Source organism: Patagioenas fasciata, chromosome 2, assembly GCF_037038585.1.
Source record: "Patagioenas fasciata isolate bPatFas1 chromosome 2, bPatFas1.hap1, whole genome shotgun sequence".
Classification (NCBI taxonomy): Eukaryota; Metazoa; Chordata; class Aves; order Columbiformes; family Columbidae; genus Patagioenas; species Patagioenas fasciata.
In genome coordinates this window covers 35,205,910-35,229,898 of record NC_092521.1, presented here as the reverse complement: position 1 = coordinate 35,229,898, position 23,989 = coordinate 35,205,910, and the positions used below count along the sequence as shown (strand labels likewise).

General features: G+C 40.4%; 1 long non-coding RNA gene across 2 annotated transcripts in view; it reads right to left on the bottom strand.

Annotated features, from left to right (window-relative positions):
- Nucleotides 1-23,467, bottom strand: part of LOC139827150 (uncharacterized) — a 57,052-nt gene extending 33,585 nt beyond the window's left edge. For both annotated transcript variants that reach the window (XR_011737401.1, XR_011737402.1), the window contains exon 1: nucleotides 23,102-23,467. This is a non-coding gene — a long non-coding RNA (uncharacterized lncRNA). The remainder of the gene's footprint in view (nucleotides 1-23,101) is intronic.
- Between the last annotated feature and the right edge of the window lie 522 nt (nucleotides 23,468-23,989).

Below are 23,989 nucleotides of genomic sequence, written 5' to 3'. Positions count from 1 at the left end.
CCAGGGCTTCACTGGAGTCACTTGTAAAATTTCCTTTTATTTCTAAAAAGCAGAAGGTCTACCAGAGCAGGGCAGATGTGAAAGTCTCATTTTAATTATGCTGTTGCTTCACAAATGTTTTTCATATCAGGAGGAGCCTCTCTGTGGGAATTTACAAAGGCAGGCTATAGATTGAACAATAGGTAATGGTTTTAAACTAAAGGAGGAGAGATTCAGGCTAGACATGAGGAAGAAATTTTTTACAATGATGGTGGTGAAACACTGGCACAGGTTGCCCAAATTGGTGGTAGATGCCCCATCCCTGGAGACGTTCAAGGCCAGGTTGGATGAGACTCTGAGCAACCTGATCTGGTTGAAGATGTCCCTGCTCATTTCAGGATGGTTGGACTAGATGAGCTTTGAAGATCCCTTCCAACCCAAATTATTCTATGATTTCATGATTCTGTGATAGCCTGCAGTTTAGTATTGGCATCTTGCACACCATTATAATGGGAAATATGGCTTCCTTTTCCACCCACCTCATATTATTTCTTGCGAAATACATAGACCACATTTGCAGATACAAATTCACCCCTGTTTTCTGGATGAGCATAAAGTGAAGCAGCAGCAAAGCCCTGCTTAAAGTTAGGGGAATGGTTGTGCTGGGCAGAGCACTGGAATGGAGCTCAAGCAGTTTCTGTTCTCAACTTCTCCATTAGGGCCCGTGAATATTAGCTTATGAGGTAGCATGTTGATTGGATAGTCAAAGATAGTGATTAAAGATAACATCCAAGATTTAAAAAAAAAATATTCTGGGTTGTTAACAGCTGGTTTTACTTTAAGCAGATGGCAGAATGCAGTCAAGAGGCTCTAAAAATTCAGAGATTTGGCTAAAATGGTCTTAAAACATAATAAAAACCACTTAGGCAACTATTGCCATCTTATCATCAAAACTTCGAGGTAAGGAAGAGAAACATTCAGCAGAGTTGAACTTTATTTCCTTTGTGCTCTGTCAACAGCCTAGTTCAAGGACATTTATACAGTTGTCCTGATGCAGCAACCTATTTTTAATATACCTTCAGGTTAATTCAGAGAACACCCAGCAGATCATGTCATTTTGTCCTTTAAAGAGATATTTTGTAGCCACTCAGGAGGGTCTTCTTGCACCCAAATGCCTTTACTGAGCCAGATTAAACCTTCGTGCCTGGCAAATAACTTTCTGCTTACAGCTTCCACGGCCCTTGGTGGGTCAGTGTGAAACAACTTGGCACTATTGGAGAGAAACAGCAAAACTGCCTTGTACCGTGCACCTGCTTTGATTTGAGGTTCAGTCCTCTCATCAGCCAGAACCAGGCAAAGTGATTATTCAGAAAATTTGCACACTGTGTGAGAAGGAGAAAGGTCTTACGGGATTAACTGTGTCCCACTGATCAAGGTGGGTTGACATCCAGAAGAGCTATTCACCCATGTTTGGTCTACTATCTCTCCAAAGAGAATAGATAACAAGCTACTTGATGTCCACAGCTTTGGGCTAGGTTTTGTCTTGGACTGTGTGGATGGGAGGTTGCAAGTGTAAGTACAAGCTCCACATTGGACAGGTTCTCACAGTGTGATGAGAAGAGTGAGGGCATTCTGGCCAGGTTCTCACCAAGAGTCGCCCTGCCCTTTCCGACACACTGAATGGAACAGTGCCTGCCTGTGGAACAAACGGGTAAGATGGGGAATGAAACTGTATCTACCTGTTCCAGAGTTCACACAGCCAGGGTAGTTCTTAATATGAGACTGTCTCTCTCCATTTAATTTTTTATCAGTATTTTCTCAACGAGACAGCACACACATTCCTCACTCGGAGCTATCTATGGCCAAGATTGAACTTTTAACTTTCAAACCACTGCAAGTCATTCCGGTACAAAAACAACTTCTGAAGAAAGGCATTCACTTTAAAATAACATTTTGTTGTGCTTAAAAAAAGAAGTAAGCTGCTTTCTTTCAAACTTCAAAAAGATATGTTTGCTGGCTAAGGATTTACAATAAATATTTAATTCACGTAGGTTTTTTTCTTTTTCCTTTTTGTGTTTTTGAAGATGGAATCACAGGAGACTCCAGAAATACTGAATGAACTGTTCCACAACTCCATGTTTTCCATCATTTCTCCCCCCCTCACTATTTCAACATCTAAAACCAACAAACATGACTTTACAAAGGATGCATATTGTTATTTAAAATAGATTTCTGAACTTCTTTTTCTTTTTTAAAGTCTCCTTTTTATATAGAAGTTAGCTGACTAGGCTTTAAAGTACTGCCTGTTTTAAAAATATTTACTGTTATGCAAACAGTCATGAGGTTTCCCTAGCCTTAATTTAGAATATTTATTCCCAGAGAATCCAGGACCCTAAATTTAAGGATAAACTAAGGCTGTTTGTTTCCCTGAGGAATCTGTTCCACAGAGATGGCAGCAACTGCACACTAAAATGGCAGCAATGTCACAGGCTCATTAGTACGTCAGACTTTGGAGCTGCAACATAGCAGCAAACTCCTGCACGTATTCCCAGCATATTGTTACAGTCAGGGTAAGACAGTAGCATACTTGTAAAAAAAAAAAAAAAAAATAGATAACAAAATACTTTAAATTTAGTTATAAAATGACAGAAACACTCATCAAATAATTATTTGAATAATTATTAAAATAATTGATTAATTATTAATTATTTGAGTAACTGAATTATTTAAGAGAGGATCTTTGGTTTCAGTGTTTCTATTCAAAAAATCCTTCTGTGTGGAGAGTCTCTGGCTGTGTGCTGTGAACAAGCCAGGGCTTGATGCGGCTGTGCTACACGGAAGGATTTCCCTGAGACACCAGAGACAAAAGGAAAGTAAACAGAAGCCGCTCTGCTCTCGACCCAGGCTGCAGGAGGGGCGTTGCCGCTGCGCATGAACAGTCTGTGAACAGTGCCCTGCAGCCAATCACCATAGTGGGGGGGGATGAGTGACTGTGAGTGTAACCAATTGTAGCCTGCACTTGCCGCATGGCCTTTTGGTAGAGAGTATATAAGGCTTGGAAAAACGTGGTCTCGGGGACATTGATATTCAGTGTTGTTTAAGAGTTCATTAAAGAGTACGGATGGTAAATTCACATTGAATTAGACTCCTTACTCTCGCCCGGCCCGCCCGTTCGATCAAAGAGCTTATGCCGGCGTCTGGATTCGTCGAATTTGCTACCGCCACAATTGGTAGCAGAGGATGGTTCGTTAGCAGAGCATAACGCTTCGGATCTACATATGGTAGCAGAAGGATGGATCGTTAGCAAAGCATATCGCTCCGGATCGAAATTACTGCGGTGAGCAGCGTTCATAAAAACGGAGCCAAGCCGGGGTGTGGGATAGTGTGCTTAGTCCGGTATCAAAAGACGGGCACCAGTCGAGCTGGCCACTCGCATCCTACGTTAAGACCGCGCTGATAAGATAATGGATATTGAAACAGCCGCGGCACTGCTGACGACTATTCTCTCTAAGAGAGGTATTGAATCGTCACAGGAAAAGCTAATCACATTGATTTTTTTAGCTCAGAAGTGGGGACACTTTGGGGAAGTTCCACTTTTGTTTTCCCCAACGGAATGGAGATCAGTGGGGGACACTATGTGGGACAAAACTATCAGAGGGGAAGAAGAAAAAGAAATTAAAGCTGTGAGAGAATTGTGGAAAACCGTATTAGAATCATTAGAAGTTATGAAATCGGAACAACGTGCCGCCCTAAGAGCCGCGGAGGCGCTTGTCCCAGAACAAACCTGGACTGATAAAACTTGTCGTCCAAAAGAAAAGAGGGGCCTGTGGGCTACTCTGTGGGGTCTGCCTGCCGTTCGGGGTGGTCGCGGGGTCCCGGCTCAGCCAATACTTTCACAATCCGATCTGCAACGCGGATTAGAAACTGCGCGGCTCGTAAACAAAGAACCGGAAGTTTCCCCCTCCGAGTCTCTGGGGCAATGTGCCAAGAAGGCGGAAGTGCAACTAGTCGACTGTCCGGATGTGGGAGGCCCTGAGTGCCGCCCTCCTCCTACCGCTCCGCCTCTGCCCTGCCCCGAGCCGGACGCCCCCCCTCCCTCCGAGAAAAGCGTGGAGGCCGGGCCGGCGCCGCCGCGAGGGCCGGGGCCGCCTCAAACTTTGCCTCCGCAAGCACCCGCGGAAGTTTTTTGTGAGCCTCCTCCTACATCATTGGGCTCACCGCAAGCAGTAGAGCAGTTACTGCAAGTCATTACCAACAAGCTTGAACAACTTAAGAGTGTCAAATGTAGAGAAAAATAAGGAACAAATTGAGTTTCAAAAACCAGCTTGCCCTTCACAAACAATGCAATCAAAAGTGCCTATAGATTCTACTGACCAGCCGCAGCCCCGACGTAGCAGATGGTCAGGGGTCATCAAAGATGCCATTCTAGAAGGTGATTGGTCTCCAGCAAAATTAGCCCTACCGGTAATTCAAAATATGAACACTCAGACAACGGTATGGGAACCACACGATTGGAAAATTTTGCAGCAAGCAAAACAAACAACCACGAACTATGGTATACGTTCAGCAGCTACCGGACACAAAGAACATCTCCGAACCTGTATCCCAATCAGCGACCAACTGTGAACCAGGCTTCTTTCACCTCAACAAGCCAAGCACCGCAGGAAGCCTCGGAGTTGATGTGGAGACAGCAGTAGATATAACATTGACCAATACTGCAATTCATAGAATACCAACGAATGCTAAAGGACCTTTATTTAGACAAGATAGTCTCATTGGAGGCCTATTGATTGGCCGTTCTTCTGCTAGTATCAAAGGTCTTATAGTAATACCAGGTATAATTGATGCAGATTTCACAGGAACTGTTCAAATCCTGGCCTACACTCTGCATCCGCCAATTTTTATTCCTTCTGGGAGTAGAATAGCTCAGGTAGTAGCACTGGAAAACTGCCTACCAATGCTTCCAGGAGTCCCTCCATCATCCTCAACACAAAGGCATGATAAAGGATTTGGATCGACAGGTCCTGCAGTTTGCTTCACCTCATCAATGACTCAGCGTCCCATGTTACGTGTGCAACTATTTCAGTCTGATTCTACTGTTGTTGTAGAGGTAAATGCAATGCTTGATACTGGAGCTGATGTCTCCATCATTAGTCAATTCAAATGGCCACGAAATTGGAAACTTCAAAAATCAATCTCTTCCACTGTAGCTGGAGTAGGGGGTCAAACTACTCCAAATATAAGTGTTGATCCCATTTCGATTAGTTTCCCTGAAGGTCAGTGTGTTACCCTTAGGGTGTATGTAATGGAATTGCCAAGCAGCCTTGAGGCGCTTATTGGCCGTGATGTCTTGGGGCAACTTGGTGCCGTGTTAACTACTTCACCTTTTCCTTAGTGGTCACTGGAAAGCAGTTGCCCAACCCTCCATTGACCTGGTTAACAGATAGCCCAGTTTGGGTTGACCAGTGGCCATTAACAGAAGAGCGACTGCAAAAAGCACGTGAATTAGTAGAAGAGCAATTAGTTGCAGGCCATATCAAGCCTTCTACTAGTCCATGGAATACCCCAATTTTTGTAATACCAAAAAAGAGTGGAAAGTGGCGATTATTACATGACTTGCGAAAGGTAAATGATCAAATGCAAGCCATGGGTGCTTTACAGCCTGGATTACCATCACCTGTAATGTTACCAGAAAATTGGCATATTCTAATTATAGATTTAAAGGATTGTTTCTTTACCATTCCTTTACATGAGCAAGATACACAGCGTTTTGCATTTACACTGCCTTCAGTAAACAAAGCGGAACCAGCTAAAAGGTATGAGTGGGTAGTTCTACCGCAAGGTATGAAAAATTCTCCTACACTGTGCCAAATGTATGTTGCATGGGCACTTCAACCTATTCGTGCATCATGGAAACAAACAATTATTTATCATTATATGGATGATATTCTGTTCTGTCAACAAGCTGAGTTCACAGAAAGTTCCATAGTCCAAATTACGATCAAACTCAAAGAAAAGGGGTTGGTTATAGCTCCAGAGAAAGTTCAAAAGTCTGCACCTTGGAAATACCTTGGTTGGTCCATTTGTGATGCACAGATTCGTCCACAAAAAATTGGATTACATACTGATTTACAAACATTAAATGATGTCCAAAAATTGTTAGGGGACATACAATGGATTAGAAATTGCGTAGGCATTACTAACAATGATATAGCACCTCTTACTTCACTTCTAAAAGGAGGTGATCCAGCTAAGAAAACAAGCTTAGAGTCCGTGCATCTCAAATGTCTTTCTGATATTATACAAAAAGTACAGACAAATTGGTCTAGCCGAAGACTTTCTGATCGACCAATTTCCCTCCTTATTAGCAATCTAGAACATCCGTGTGCAATCATCTGCCAGTGGCAAAACAAAAACGGGGAATTCCCCATAGATGTTGCTACAGATTCTTCCTTTTGTGCCACTGTCAGATTGAAAACAGAAAATGATTTACGATTATTAGAGTGGATTTTTCTCAGTGTCCAACCAAAATTCAGTATTCAAACAAGACCAGAAGCAATTGGAGAATTGATTCGAAAAGGAAGATCTCGAATATTAGAAATTAGCGGTCAGGAACCAGATGACATCAGTATTCCGATAAATGGAGCCGATTTAGAATGGTGGCTGAGACATTCGATGCCTATACAGAATGCATTATTAGGATTTATAGGCAAGGTACATTCACGACAACCAAAAGGTAAACTATGGCAATTCCTTAGAACAAATCAGTGGTTAGAGAGAAGCAAAGTAAAAGCAAAACCTGTTGAAGGCCTTACAGTATATACAGATGCAGGAAAACGAAGACACCAGGCAGCATGTGTCTGGCAAGAGAATAGTCAATGGAAACGGCATTTAATTGAAGGTTCAAAAGAGGATTCATTGCAGACTTTAGAGCTCACAGCAGTAATATGGGCCTTAAATAATTGGCTGAAATCTGCTTTAAATGTTGTCACAGATTCTTTGTATGTAGCAGGTGTAATACCCAGAATGGAAAATGCCCTGTTAAGACAATCGAATAATCCTCGATTAGGAAAATTGTTTGTACAATTGAGAGCTATTTTAAATCAAAGAAAAGAACCCTGTTGTGTGATTCACATCCGCAGTCATCAATGGAATCTTGGTCTAGGTGAAGGAAATCAAATTGCAGATAGTTTAGTAAGTTCAGTACAGCACATGCCTCCAACAGATAAATTCCAACAAGCGAGACAAAGTCATGAGAGCTTTCATCAGAATGCCAGAGGTCTCCAAAGACAATTCGATTTAACTTTAAATGAAGCAAGAAGTATTGTACAGGCATGTCCTCAGTGTGGAAGCCAGATGTTAGGTATAGGAATCGGTGTCAATCCTCGAGGTTTAAAAGCCTTAGAAGTATGGCAAATGGATGTGACACATGTGCCAGAATTTGGAAGACTTAAATATGTGCATGTCACAATTGATACTTTTTCAAAAATGATATGGGCTACTGCTTTACCAGGGGAAAAAGCACTACATGTATGTAAACATCTTACAGCTTGTTTTGCTGTAATGGGTGTCCCAGAAAAGATTAAGACAGACAATGGCCCTGCCTATGTTAGCCAGAAAGTTAGAACTTTTCTAATGAAATGGGGAGTGAAACACGTTACAGGTATACCTCATTCCCCAACAGGCCAAGGAATCATCGAGAGAGCACATCAAATGATTAAAGGGTATTTGAGCAAACAGAAGCAGGAAGAGTTAGATTGTCAACAGCGTTTAGCAAAGGTGTTGTTTACCTTGAATTATTTATGTCTAACTGGAGATCATGAGGAGCCTCCTGTGATCATTCATCATTATCAGATCAGACTAGGAAGGAAAAACACTTTACCGGAATTCATGGTGAGATATCGTGATCCCACCACTGGATTGTGGAAGGGACCAGTACCTGTTATTTTTAATGGTAGAGGGTATATGTGTCTCTCCACAGATCAAGGTCCATTGTGGGTTCCAAGCCGAGCAGTAAAGCCGGAGTTGAAACAAACTCAACCAAGTCAACTCCCTGCAGCAGAACCTTTGGAGGTCACAGAGTGAGGTGTAACCTTTGCATTGATTTAGCTGTGACATGTATGCGTACTATAGTTATATAAGTAGATCTTTAAACACCACTACCTCTTGAGTAAGTTTATCAACACCCAGAACATCGTTTGTTATAAGTTGAGTATCTTTAAACCAAAGTTCTTGGAATTTGTTTAATCAATCCATTGTGATATTTAAACGGCAATGGAATACCTCAGGTTTATTGCAAAGTGCACTGTTTACGTTGATTGTTGTTGTTATTTATATGTTATGTATAAGTTGTTTTTTATCACATATCAAAAAAGGATTAGAACACACAGCTAATCAATCCTGGCTTGTCCAAAAAGAAAAAAAAAAAAAAAAAAAAGGAGGAATTGTGGAGAGTCTCTGGCTGTGTGCTGTGAACAAGCCAGGGCTTGATGCGGCTGTGCTACACGGAAGGATTTCCCTGAGACACCAGAGACAAAAGGAAAGTAAACAGAAGCCGCTCTGCTCTCGACCCAGGCTGCAGGAGGGGCGTTGCCGCTGCGCATGAACAGTCTGTGAACAGTGCCCTGCAGCCAATCACCATAGTGGGGGGGGATGAGTGACTGTGAGTGTAACCAATTGTAGCCTGCACTTGCCGCATGGCCTTTTGGTAGAGAGTATATAAGGCTTGGAAAAACGTGGTCTCGGGGACATTGATATTCAGTGTTGTTTAAGAGTTCATTAAAGAGTACGGATGGTAAATTCACATTGAATTAGACTCCTTACTCTCGCCCGGCCCGCCCGTTCGATCAAAGAGCTTATGCCGGCGTCTGGATTCGTCGAATTTGCTACCGCCACACTTCTGAGATTCTATACCAGCAGTGGCAGTAATCTATCATTGCCAACTCCCCAACAATTAAAAATCTTTTGCCACAATTTTTAGCTCTCTTTTCTTTTTCACTTCTGATGTGGTTTCAAGTCTGCAGTCACAACTCTGATAGTTTGAAGACATTTGATCCTACAGTATTTATCCGTTATTGGCCTTGTGTACCCAAGGGAAAATTAAGTGCCATTCCTCAGAACAATTAGATCTGTAATACACTGATGCCTTTGGTGATCTCTGGCAGGTGTTAGTCTTGGGGAAAAAAATGAAGAGCTGCATCACTAACTTGGGAAGTTCGTTTTGAAAGCTACCTGCCTTTGCAGGTGCACACGTAATTATTTGTCATGAAATCTATGCAAAGGTGAGAGCATTTCCACTGAAATGATGATTCAATGTTATCTTAGTTATCAATAAATCTTTCTCAATATGGAAAATGTGTCTTTTGTTCTCATTCTCTTCCTTCTTGGGGTAACCCAGTGAGACACATCTAGGCATATGGAGTTTCTTTGCTTTTTTGAAGAGAATGACAGAGTTTCTTGCCTCTCAGATTTAGAAAGCATAGGTTTCTTTCGCTACAAATAGGACATACGCACCCCAACACTCAGCTTCTCTATAGCAGGGTGCATGTTTGCCTTAAGAATTGCTAGAAAATAAGAATGCTCTGTTTTATTAGTAATATATCTTAAAAATATACACAATAAATTTCTGGTACACCATTAGTCCTTATTCATATGCAAGGACATGTATAATATATATTAGTGTTGTAAATAAGTAATATTTCCTTCTTGCAATACTTTGTCAGAAGTGGGAAGTTGCTTCACATCATTACAGTTTATGTTGAATATTAAACTGAACAGATACTGAACGGAAATGTGAAACCGCTCAGAACTACACCTAACACACAGCTCTGCCACAGAAGTAAACTAAAAGCCTCGTTTTGCTAACTTATGGTAGACAACGGTTTCCCACTGAATTTCTCAGGTCCTCAACACTCGTCAGGTTAAAGTTCAAGAGATTCTAAATCCAAGTGTCTGTGTCAGTGTCTGTGGCAAGCTCTTTTAGGTTGATTCATGGAATAATACAAAACATCAACCCTACAAAGCTATTCTCATAGATGTGGTTAGGTGGCAACATGATATATTAACACCCTGAATCATCACAGCAGAGGAGCAATATAAGCATAAAAGACACATTAAAATGTGAAACATTGACCTACTCACATTTAACATAGGAGAACTGTTCACTGGTATTAAGTTATATGTGATGAAAATCCTACTAAAAAGACTGAGGTGATTTATACAGCACTGAGCAAAAGATCCCTAGAAATGCTGTTATGGAATATTTGTTTTCAAAAAGCAGGGAAGGGTAGAGGACCAAACTTCTCACTCCTACTTACATTGAATGTGACAGGTGTTACATGAACAGTGCCAATGAATTTGAAAAAAGTCTTGAGTAAAGAATTTCTGTTAATGGAGAAAGAAAACGTTTTGAGATTTTTTTTTGTGATATTTTAAATTTATGTAGCTGCTTATAGGAAAGCCTACAGACTAAGGAACTCCATGAGAAAATGAGATCAGTACCTGACAAGTACATTTCATCAAAAACATATCAGGAATAGGAAACCCATCTTTTAAAAATTATATATATAGGACCTGAGGCAAAGGTAGAAAAGATGTTCTCATTGTTTGCAGAAGGAAATGTAACCAGGGTATTAGTGTCCAGATCTGTAGCTGAAATGAATCACTATATCCTCCCTAGAATCAGTAGAACTATGCTAGCTGAAAACCAAAATGGTTTTCGGTATGGACAGAAATGGCTGCAGGAAGAAAACCGGGATGGCAAAAAAATCTGTTTGTTTGTTTGTATACATACTTAAAATTCTCAGTATTGGCCCATTAGTAGACCGCAACTATTACTTTTAAGAAAGTTCAGCGTCACTCCCAAATATACAACTCAGATGAGGCTTAGTTAGCCAAGTAGACACTTGAAGACATCTCTTCTGCACAGTGTATTTGCTTTCACATATGCCAAATATAATTACACATCTCACCGGTAGGGTGGCTTATAAATGTGAGCCATGAACAATGACTTGAATTTCAATAGATAGCAGCTGTGTTTCTGTGAGGAATGTTACAGGAACTTGTGGCCAAAACCAAAAAGAAATGGCTAGTAAGGTAAGTGGAAAAATGTAAGTTCCCAATCCTGAGAAAAGAAGAAGCTGGCCTTAAATTAGCTGCTCAGATCGCTGTACCCAGCCCTATTCAAATATGCAAGAATGATTGATTTAAGAGAGTATGCTAAACTTCCCTCTCTCAGTAAGGGTACAGTTACTATTGGAACATGTGTGCCTTGTTTTAAACAATCTCCATGAAAGAAGGGCACAAAATGCTCATTTGGGCTAGAATTATTTCACAGATTATGGAATTTAGTGTGTCTTATTTATAAAAGTGGCTACCATCACAGATGTGAACTGTACAAACAGACAGAACTGATTGATTATTCCATAGAAAAACTTATTTCACACATAATCAAGAAAAATTAACATTTGAAATATGGGAATAAGTGCAGAATCAATTCAGTTTCAAGCAAAATAATGTTGTTCTAGATGTGTAAGAACTGCAATTAGAAGAGTGTCCCAAGTGGGGAAGATGGTTTGTTATGAACACATTATATTATTCTTAGCTTTTTATTTCCTTCTTACTATCAGACCAATCATCGTACATGGGTGATATACTATTGCTGCTCCACTAAATATCAGCCCTTGCAAATGAAGACAGTATGTGAGCATAGCAAAAGAACAGTCTGCTGTCTTTGCAACAGCATCCAAAGAATAATATAGTTGTCTGTGGCAAAAATATTCGCAACAACAACCTGTTGGACTTGCATAGAGTAATATCTATCTGGTTTGGAGCATGACCTAAGATTTAACCTATGGTGAAAAGAAGGTAAGTTTCTTTTTAAAGCTTTTCCCTAAAACGTAGGATTAAAATTCTGACTCTGTTGAAGTCAAGGGGAGTTTAGTCATCAACTGTCAACTTCTGTGAATTAAGATTTTCCACAGTAGCCTCCACAGAAGGCTCTGCTGCCTAATGGGCATTTACATGACAGTAGTGTCTGGATGTGCCATCAGAAATCAGAAACTCTCTGTGCTCTATCTGCTCTGCAAATCCATAATGACAGACCAAACCAGAAAGGTTGGAGATATTACCATCTACCTGAGCAAAGTGGGCTGAGGTCAGAGCAATAACAGAGACAGGAGACTGATTTGCTGAAGATCATGCAATCCAGCCAAATATCCTCTATCCTAGTTTGCTTCCATAGCTATTATGGTGTTTTGCCCTGAGTTTAAGTTTGCCTAGCTATACCCAAAAGAACTAGGTATTATCTGTCAAGGAGCTAAAAAGTAGTGATAAGACAGAATTATTTTTGTGCATTTTAGTTTCTCTATGATGCTCCAGGGGACTGGTTTCATCTGCAGTTGTGGGATGGAAAGAGAAAACAAAGCAAAACAAATTGCTCCAAATCTAATACCTCCCAAAGGCCCTCACAGCCCACACTGCTAGTTAAACTCACCTAGTTTGGTTTGCCTCCTAGACAAGATTCATATTTTTTGTTGTTTGAAAATTCAGTGAGCAATGGATATAATTTCCTTTCTTCATAAGTGATATTTATAGAAGGGCTTTTTGCCTGGGATCCCACGTACTAGAACCCTCTTAAAGCCTCATGTCCAAACTCCACAGTGAGTGTCTGTGACCAAACGCCTGCAGGGTGGACTCACCACCAAACTAAGGAGACCAGGGGGTGGTCTCTTGCTGTACTGCTTCTCAAGTTCCACCCAGCATCTTTAAGCGCTGCATCATGTTCTCTACCAGAAAATAAATTAAAATGTTCTCTTATGTAGGCTTTATTGCATCTAAGAAAAAAAATTAGGAATCCTTTCTCCAAACCAAAATTAGAAGTGCTTTTTGCCCCAGTTCAGTTCTGTCCCCATCTTTTCCCCTCATTGTTCTCCGAGGGGTACCTGGGGAAATCAGCCAGGAAAGAGGAACTGTTTCCCATTATCTTCAAATATATTATGGGATAAGCATCACTCAACAACCAGCCTTACTTAATCACCTAGCAATCCCCTCTGTTCTGAACTGTAACCCATCACATCACCACTTCAGCTGTTTAGCCAGATTGCGGTGGTTTAGCCAGATTGCGGTGTGTGTCTTGGGGAAGCAAACTGCTGCACCTCACACCTTGCTCTGGTCACAGCCTGCATTGCCTTGGGCCCCTGAGAGGTGCCTTAAAATCTTTTTGTCCAAGATTTCATTCTCATCCCCCACCTACCATTAGCTACATGTGCATCACTTTTCCAACCAAGAGATCTTGTTAGGATGAGCCTGAGAAGAACTTTAGAAATCCAACCTCACCTTGTCCCACAGAGGGGAAAATTGGCCAACAGAATAAAAAAAAAAAAAATCTCACAAGTACAATATATTTCTGTTTGCCAAACACATGCAGAGGAACCCAGCAACTCCTGGACAGTGAAGTAATCAGTGTGGGATTGTGCTGGTGGTGTACAGTTAAAAGTCTTGGGATTTCTTTGAAGCATAGCCTAGCCCTGGGGTTGCTGAGTTTGGTCAGATGAGTAGTTTCCTAGACTCTACCTATCTATCATATTAATATATCATTAATATTCCCAGTAAGGTCACTGCTTTTAACATATCGGTTAAAGACTCAGCTAGACAAGACAGTGTTCACTAAAAAGTTAATGTGATAGGTGACCTGGTATAAGTGTTTCTGAAGAATAAATAGCTAGTCAGAGTATGTAAAAATATCCCAAAACCCTGGCTGATGCATAAAGCGGAGGCTCACAGGGAAAGAGGAAACCGGTCAGCATTCACATGAGTAGGACAAGCCCAAGGACAAAACATTGACAACAAAAGCACAACCAACGCTCAGTTATGCAACCCCATGGACTGTTTCTGCACATTTATCTGTGTGGTAGAGATCTTTTGCTCAAAGTGTTTTGGGACATCACCTGAAAGTTGTAAAATTTAAGAAGTTTATCTGGTGCTAAATCCAGAGCAAAAGAAGAGCTCACTCATTGTCTCTGTGGCTGTGGAAGTCCTTCTTTTTCAGGATGCTGAAAGGAAAAATACCTTGATTATCTGTCTATCTTGAATGCTGTAAGCATGAATCTGACCAATTCCCTGTCCTGGTGTGTTCTGTAGAAAGTGATGGCAGAAATGTTGAGGTGGGAAAATGGGCCATATCATCCTCCCAAATGGTTTTGTTGTAATGTTTGCATACTGTTTGCTGGGCTGTTCTGAATCCTAAACTACATTTTATATTTGTCTTATGGGCAAAAAAAACCCCTTGCCTAAAGCCATTCCTGTGTGTGGTCTGAAGCTGGCTATCACAAAGCCAATCAGTCACACCTTCATATACCTCGTCTGTAAGTCTGTGGGGTATGGAGAAAGTTATTTTTATACAAAACAACCATATCTCCCCGTACCTCTAATAAATACAAACTGTGTCTCATATTTTCATCACAGGCATGGAAAAATCACCATCCCCTGCAGACCTATACAAACGATAGGCAGTGTATGCTAGGAACCTTCTAATTTACTGTTTTTTGTGAAACGGATCCCTTCAATTTCTATGTATCTTATTTTCTCTGTTTTTCAGATAAACCCTTTGCTCAAACAGTGAAATAATTGTCCAATGTATGGAGAATAATACCCCTGAAGTTTGGCTCTTCTGCAGGGGAAAGTGTTTTTGGGGTGAGGGCCTGAGACAACTATCTGAAGGAAATACTGAATGTAAAAGATTCACAGAATCCCAGAAAAGACTTCCAAGGTAACCTTAGCTCTGTGCTGCAGATATTCTCAAGGGTCTCTTAACAAATGACTAAGGAGGTGCTGCTTTCACTGAGTTTGTAGAGCACTTTCAACTTCAATCTCTGTCTCAAGCACAAGGTGAAAAGTCCTGTGATGTTTGCTACTACCCACATCTAATTTGAACCATTTAGCAAGGCCTCCAGTTCATTGTTTTCGAATCATACGTCTTAAAAATGCACAGCTGTTCACCTCTGATTGCCAGCTAGATAACAGCTATAAAATACAAACCATAAGACAAATATTTCTGCAGATTTGCTAAGTTATAGCCATCCAAAAATATTCCCTCTGCTGCCCAATATGCAAACACGCTTTCTACTGTTAGGTTTTATGACTGCCAAGGATGGAAGTTGTAAAGAATGTGATACCATTGTGCTATACCATAAACTGCTATTTCACTAGATTCCCCAATTTCTTTGGGGAAATCTAGCGCAAAAAAGCAATTTATGTGGAAAAAGCTAATTTATTAGAAATACCTTTCTTCTCGGATACAGTCAAGTACATTACCATAAATATGTTTTACAAATATGGTGCTCTGAGTACAGACCACCCCTGTTACTGCCCATGGATTGAAACCTGGGGTTTGCCTGCACAATATTGCTTCTCCAGTTCTAACAGTTCTGCATTAATATGGTGTGAAAAACCTATATATAGAATGCTTTTGTTAAAATCAGATTATACTAATTCTATATGAAGTGCTTTAATGAAAAATGTTTAATGGCTGAAATACTATAAGACTGCAGTTAGAGTGCAGGTGCAAAAATGATATTCTACACTCCCTGGAGAGCAAACTTGTACATACTGTGAAATATCAATTAAAGTTTATAGTTGCCTGTACCAGTTAAATGTCTTTTTCATGGGAAATTTTCATCTTCTCTTATGAAGCAATCACTCGGGTTAAAATGTGTACTGAATTATGTGGGCATTTTGAGTTATTAAGGAATAGATTTGTTTTACAAGCAAGCTGTAAGCATTCTTTGCAGTTTTTATGAGGTCATCTACATGACTTTTAAATGGCACTCTTGGCCAATCTTGATTCTCAGATCAGTTCATTAATTCGCACAGCTGTCTTTAAAAACTACAAGAATAATATATACTGGAGTCTGGAAGAAAGAGGTGGATTTCAAGGTTGTATTTCAATCAAGGGGCCTGTTGACATCATAAACTACGAGAGGACAGCCTAAGCTGTTTCGTGAACAGCAGCAAGCTTGCGGCTGAAATACAGTCTGCTTAACTGCTTTCTTTTAGAATATATAGAGAAAGAATGCGGAATTTCGCTTTCAAGTAAGAACAACTTCCAGAAAATGTTATCTGGGACACACGCAACATTCAATGTTGGCAGAGGTCATCCCACAAAAATCCTATATTCTATGGTATATGCTATGATACTCAGCCTCCTCACATGCTTCTGGACCTCAATGAGGAAGAGCTGCATTTATTTCTAATACTACCACAATTCCTGGGTGATTTTGGACGGGGATCTGATCTTCCTGTACATCTGTTCTAAGTTTTTATAGTTTTGAATAATACACCTTCTTACCTATCTTTTATCTATCCTATCTCATTAGCTTAAAAAGGTTTTGTGCCAGGGTCTGTCTGCCAACAGATGTCTATATGGTACTTAGTGCAAGCTGTCAAGACTTAATCCAAGCTGCTAAGACCTCAAGATCTTCCTGCAGACCAAAAAAAAAAATATACTGATACATAAAAAACTTAGGGGGGCATTTACAGAAATGGAGCCTGGGCTGACAAATTTTCTAACAAGACCATGCTCTCCCTATTTTTCATATGCCTCTCCACATCCTGGTTGAGAGCAAAAGTGAAAATCTAAGAAATACTTGCAACTAAGCAGGTGCATGGTGGAAAGGGAACAATTCTCACAGAGCTTCACTGAGAATGAGATGAATAAGCAGGACTGGTAGAATACAGTCTGAATATCACAGATGAGCTAAAGTATTGAGCTGTACAGAAAAACCCAAATCCCATCCAGACTCCTACAACACTTGAGCCAGGGACAGTCAAGAACGACATCTTAGTGAGTCTCAGATATTGAATGGGGCGCAAAAAGAGAACATCCCCTGACCTTAGAGCAAGAAACTCAGGGAGAAAAACAAAACAAAACAAAAAACAGATTAGGAAGCTAAGACAGGACAAAGAGAAGAAAGTATCTTTGGAAATTATGTCCAGAAATTCTCTTTGAATGCCTCCTTGACCAATCTAATCAGCTGATTTTTGTGGTAGGAACTGGAAAGACATTGGCAGTGACATTCTTATCACCCGTTATAGCTGTAAATGTGTGGTGCATGGAAATTTACCTTCTATTTGCTCTCTGTCTGGCAGCAGAGAGACTAAAGTAGGAGGAGATGACAGACACTGTGTGCTCACTCTGATTGTCCTCCATAGCAGATCCAGGAGCAGCTTTTCCTGAGGAGACACACCACAGCTTTGCATTGTGAATGCTGATAATTGCCCACCGTCCTATGCAGCCTGACCTGGGACAAAACATAGATGCAGGAGACCAAGGCAGCCCAGCCTGTAGTGGAAATCAAACTGTACCTGCTGCATGGTGAGAACCATAATGAGGGTTACGGTCAGCAAGCTGGTGGTGCATCACAAAGGTGCAAAAAGCATATCTGGCAGAGTGACTATCCTAAGCCTTCAGGGTGACTTTATTAACTAGCCTGAAGTGAAACGCTGTAAGAAGATAGCTGGGACTCTGTTACCACATCGTGTAAGGAAATTGCTGTGCACATTAAAATCTATAGAGAGTCCATAAACGACATTGTAATAGTGGAAACCACTGAAGATCAGATATAGCCTTCTTTTTAAATTACAGCAAGGATGAATAGCATAAACCATCAACATTGACTAAAGAAAGGCCCAGAAAAAAATGCAGGATATGTGCTCTGAAGCATATGGAAAATGCTCTGCCCCTGTATTTGCCAGAGCTCATAGCATTGCAAGGGCTGGAAAGAGCAGAGGGTTGTGCACCCCCTAGCTACACCTCCACAGGACCTCAGGAGAGGTGTAAGGTGATGGTTTGCTGCATCTGGCACTCTTCCCTCCTGCTACCCATGTGATTCCTAGGAAAATAAATTCAATACCAGCTGCCTATTGCGATTGTGTTATTTGAAGAATACCTCTGTCCCTGAAGCATCTTACTAAGGCCTCTTACCTTTTTTTTTTTTTTTTCCGGCCTGTTTTGCCTTTTTATACTCCTCTTTATTAGTTAATTTTGTGTTTTCTGAGTCTCTCCTATAAGAAAATGCATCTTGGTACCATTAGTAACAGATAATATATGCAATATATGGGCAGCCAAAGTCCTAAATTTTATTTCAAGCATTATCTCCCGAACATCTCATTTACAATATCCTTAGTTCACCAGTGAACAACAGTGCGCTTTCTCGAAGTTCTCTTTAGAGTTAGGAGACAAGGGGCAAGTCTTGTCACCTCTAATACCTCATGTACACAAGAAAAAAATCACAAAGGCCTTTCAAGTAATTATTTACAGTCTATACGTTTACTTTCAAATACTGAAGTTTAAAACTGTATCTTTCATCTTCAAGTCTGCACAGGAGCTCATGACATGTGTATGTGTGTAGATTGCCCTTAAAATATCTTTGGAAATGTCAGGAAAGAGCCATAGGCTACAGCCATGCCTCTGGAAACCTGGTTATTGTCCCCGACTCATTCAGGACAAGCAGGCAAGGCCTCCATCATCATGTAGATGGTGAAGAAAGCTGGATGGGACATGGGCAATGACATTCCACACATTGCAGAACCTGTGCCTTGCGAGGATAAATGGTTTCCCCTTCCAGGACAAATCCATTTTTCATGTTAAACCAGAATTTCCGTCTTTGAACACATTGAAAACAAAACAAAACAAAACAAAACAAAACAAAACAAAACAAAACAAAACAAAACAAAACAAAACAAAACAAAACAAAACAAAACAAACCCTGGGTACAGGGATTCCTTTCTCCTTGACAGTGTTGGCATTTTGTGGAAAAGCAATCACACAGGTCATAAAATATTTTGTGTTATAGTAGGCCATTTTTAACTGTGAAGCAGGGAGGGCTGTGACAGCACATATGCATCCCCATACACCCTTTGAAAAGACTAACCTTTGCTACTTCTGCTTCTCTATGTTTCCTGCTGGGAAAACAGACGATAAATGAAGAGGCAACAAAGACGCAATGTGATTCACTCTTTGAGTCTTTACCTCTGTAGATACTTCATGTTCCCAAGACCCCAAGTGATACTGGCTACGGTTAGTGGTAACTTTTCTTTCTCTTTGCGGTCTTTGCTATGTTTGGCTGGTAAGGCCATTAAAAGGAAAGAGTAACATGGCTGCCCAGTATTGCTCCACTTGTCCATGCATGAACTGTTCATATTTAATGATACCTTTATTGTACAACACTTTCATGTAACATTCTTCCATATGGCCTGAAAGTTGGCTTCTTGGACAGAAAGTGTACCTTTCCAAAGTCACTGTCTTCCACGGATAATGATATTCTTAAGTGTTTCGAGAGATTTTGCTGTGCAGTTTGTTTTCCCTTTAATTGTCCCAAAGTAATTTAATGTAAGTCTCACACACCTTCAAGCCTGCCACATCTAGCAGTTGAGAAGACAGCACCATTTCCAGTATTATTTTTTTTTTAGCGCTGTTTGCTTCCAGGAACATTTGAAAGTATTAGAGTCACCTGCTCCAGGTTTCTGCTGGTCTCTGCCAGTTTCTTTCTAAACTCAGACTGCTTCAATTATTTCATTTTTCCCACTTATGTACTTTATTTCTAACACTGTGTAAAAAAGACATGACACAGGAGTTTTGGCAACGATCCTCCGGGCTTTTCCTCCTTAGGTCATTTCCAGGACATAGTCACATGAGACTAGCAATGATTTTAAAAGATTCAACCCTGCTGCAGGCATGAATTGGCTTCAGTAAGTGCTGTGCTTCACAGATGCTTTTGCACCCCTCTCCTACTTAACTCAGCAGGATTTTGGGGTGAAGCAGATGGTCCTTAGCTGTTGTGACTGCTCCTACATGACTTCGTCTTCTTCTACTGGCTAGAAGTGAGCAGGAAAAGCAAACGGCAAACAGTCTTTTTTTTTTTTTTTTTTTTGCAACAGTTGTTCTAGTCTGCAGCTGTGTTTAATTAATTATTTGGGTAACTGAGATGGATAGAAGAGCTTTTGAAAGCTGTTGAGAAGAGAGCTGTCTGCAAACTAATTATACTGTTATAATAATACCTTGGCATTCCGCAGACTTTTCATCCTCTGACTGAATAATGGTATAACAAAATATCCAAGGGCCCCTTACAGTTTTGAATAAACAACAGAGTGGTAAAGCAAAATAGGATACAGTTAGGAACAGCTACAAGTCTCTCAGCTTACTCACAGACAAATCATAACAGATCAGATACCAGGAAAATACACAGGATTTTCAGAATGTTTCCCCTTCTTGACCCCAAATATTTATTTGGGGGTTTTTTGTGCTTTAGGTAGCTGATGTGATCCATTTTAACAAAAATACTGAATTCTTATCAGAACCACTTGGGAAAGTTCCTTGTAACGAGTAGCACTACCAAGAGGGAAAACTGACCACAATGTCACATAGCATTTTTGCTCATTTTGGGAAGAAAGATATGTACGTGAATACTGAAATACTAATACCACAAAGTCAAATGAAATAGTTTAGATTTTGGAACGACTTAATAACATGTTGTTATTGTTGTATGCCTTTCATTTGTTTTTTTTTTTTTTTCCAGAACAAACTTCTACCATCAATACCTCGGCATAGGCGGCTGTGGGGAAACACTGAGTACCTGATGAACTAGAAAATCTATGATAGCAACAGGAAAAGTCATGTTATTCTTCCATATTTGTAAACATTAATAAGGTGACTCCTCAGTCTCCTCTTCCCCAGACTAAAGAGACTATACATATAGTCATCCCAGACTTTTCAGTAGCATCTGTCTTTGCAGCATCTAGTTTAAGAGAGAGATGGTTTGCAAACACAGACATGCACATAACAAAAACTTTCCTTATGGTTTCTTCCTGGTCTTATTTGGCCTTAATTGAACCCCCCCCAATTAGGGGTTCAATTAGTCCTACTGAGCCCTTGAATGATCATTTCCCATGATCTAAGAACTGACAGGAATAAATGCTGATCTACTGATTTCTACTGTCTACTGAATACGAAGTAGAAAATGTCACCACACTGAGTGCAGAGTATGATCACAGCACTAATGTGGGCAAAGCATGGTACCCAGCCCCATTTGAGGTAAAACAATGTATGATTTCCATTTGAGATTTCCACTGCTGGTTACAGCTGAAGTCAACCAACTACTGTTTCCAAGATTTTTAGCAGCACATGTCATCATACATGCTGAAAAGTGGACTCACCAGTGCCCATGGGAATAAAGAAAATTAATTCAAAGGATTCCAGGGTGGTATCTGGTAGACCAGGGGTGACAAAGTCATTTTCACCAGGAGCCAAATCAGCCTCGCGGCTGCCTTCAAAAGGCCAAATGTCATTTTAGGACTGTATAAATGTAACTACTCTCAGCGAAAGCAAGTTTGACACCCCTGCAATAGGCTGTTTCAGATGGGGTTTGCACACTGAGGACATTTCACAGCGCTCTGGAAAATAACAAACTGTTCTGGTAGTGCTGTAATAGATCAGTCACAAAGAATAACCCTCACTACTCTCAAAAAACCCAAAGGTGAGGCAACAGTAAGCAAAAGCTGAAAATCAAACAAAATAGAGAATAGAAAGACAAAGGAGAGGATGACAGATAGGCATGTTTGTATAGACATAAATGTACAGTGTCTGGTGATACCATAAAGCTCCCATGGAATATGGGGAATTAATTGTATTTTCTTTTGTTTCCCTTAGGTAACTTCCCATTTCAGTGAAATATCTCAATGTTGCAGACGTTTCTCCCTGGGAAGCTCTGTGTCAGTCCTTTCATACCTCTGGCTCACAAGGGCAAAGGAACAGGTTAAGGGTGAATCAAGAGGTAATACATGGTACCTCTCCCACCTGGCCTTGAGATAACTCCTCCAAAAGATAAAACTCTGAAGGGATTGCTGAAATGGACACTGCAGCAAATATAAAAGCACAAAATGTATTTCCCCTAACAGCTCCACCAGTGTTCATCACACACCAATTAATGCCCTATATATAATACAGTAAGGCTTTGTTGATTTGATATGTAGCAGGGGGATTTCAGTTTTTCTATCTCACTGGCATAGTTCATGCATCACTTGGCTTTCCACTACTGATTGCACGGCACTCCTGGTGCAGCAATGAGTGCTTACACGAAAAGTTGGTATTTGGGCAAGATTTGTAGCATAATTTAACTTTGTTTTAGCAAAAATACCAGATGGAAACCAGGATAGGATTCAGCAGTGTGTGACCAGTTGGCCTGCCAGAGCTCAGGGGCTGCCATCTGACAGCACCTGTCCTGCATTATACATCCACCACGTGGAGGATCTGCTGCATGGTGCTGGCAATCACCCCTACAATTAGAGGATGTTATTTTGATATGTGTGGTGGTTTTTAAATTGCTTATTGCAGAGCAGATGAATTGTAGAAGAATTGAAACTTGTTGCAACTGCAGTGTAACATTTATATTAATCTCAGATAACTGAAATGATTTTTCAAGTCAGTCACCCTATACTTCATATCTTATGTATAGCAATGATTTAATGTCAAGAAAGTGCAATTTATTCTAATCAAATTTTCTTTTAAAATGAAAAGATTCTAATGGGACTTCATAGATCACACACATTTCAGGACTTGAATCATAGATTTTTAAGCTGGAACTGAACAATAAAAAATCCTGCAGTGTTATTAGCTCATTTTCTTTTTATTTTTTGCCAAAATAAAACTGCTTTTTGAAATGCATCCCCAAGAGTTTCGTCTAAACTATTTTTAAGTGACTCATATAATGGGACTTCTGGCATTCCCCTTCAGAGAATATTCCCGAATCTAATCAACTGATTAATATACTTTTCCTGCTATTTGAAGGAAATTTGCTACCCTTACATATTTTAGTTGAACTTCCACTTTAGTTCAAGATTTATATGTATTATGGTAGCAAATTTCAAAAAAAATTCTAATAATAATTGTCATACACATAGATCATTGCAGTAGCTGTCTCCTCCATTCGGAGAAATCTGGTCCAAATTTCAGATGTACCCTGAAGGACAGTGGCACCCTTGTGGCATGAAGGTTGGTGAGGAGATTTGCACCCTGTCAAAGCAACAGCGTTTGAGGGTGAAATGAGGAATAAATGAGAGGTCCACTAACCTGGTGAAATGCATCTGATCAGCTGTGCAAGATCTCTTTATCTTCTGACTCCTTCCCGTTTCCCCTCCCCTGCAAGGTCAGGCACTCGGAGGAGCAATTTATAAACTCACAGCTCATATTCTGGTTGCAGTTCCAGAACTGACACAAAATTAAATCAGTCTTGAGTGCAGTAGGATACAAAAATTACCATCTCAGTCTAGGGAGCCCTTCAAGACTTCCAATAAATCTCCCAGTGGCAGCATTCCAGTGCTGGTTGCCTATCTTCCTTGCTTTACAAAAAGACCTTGAAATGGAAACAGAAGGGGTTTCTTTGAAGTCAGATTTCACAGCACAAAAAGACATGCACAGAAGCAGCTGACTTAAGTGGTTTCCCCTTCTTGTTCAAAGCATTTTCTGAAAAGTTTTATTAGGGACTTTTTACTTAATCCCCAGAACTCCTAATTACTGGGGCCACACCATGTGTGAAAGCAGGAGGTGATGTCAACAAAGTCTCCTTTTAAAAAAAGATAAAGGCAAAACTATTCAAAAATATGCTGGCTAATAAACATTGTTAGGTTTTGTCTAATTGCATTCCTACCCTGAATATTATAGAAGTTCTCTCTAAAAAATATGAAACTTAAGCAAGGACGTTCATTTCAGCTTAGAATTATCAGTGTGCAGACAAAATGTATCCCTGTGTAATTATTAAAATGAGCAAACCATAATTACCCCTGGTAATATTCCCTGGGCTTCAGTAGAGATATGCCAAAGTTGAAGTCTTGTCTGTTAGAGCAACCCTGTCACATACACTTTGTGGAGCAGAAGGAATGGGTCTGGAGGCTGGCTCAGCTGGATCCAGAACCCATTTTGCTGGCACATGTCCTGGCATGGGTTCCCCGTGCTATTACT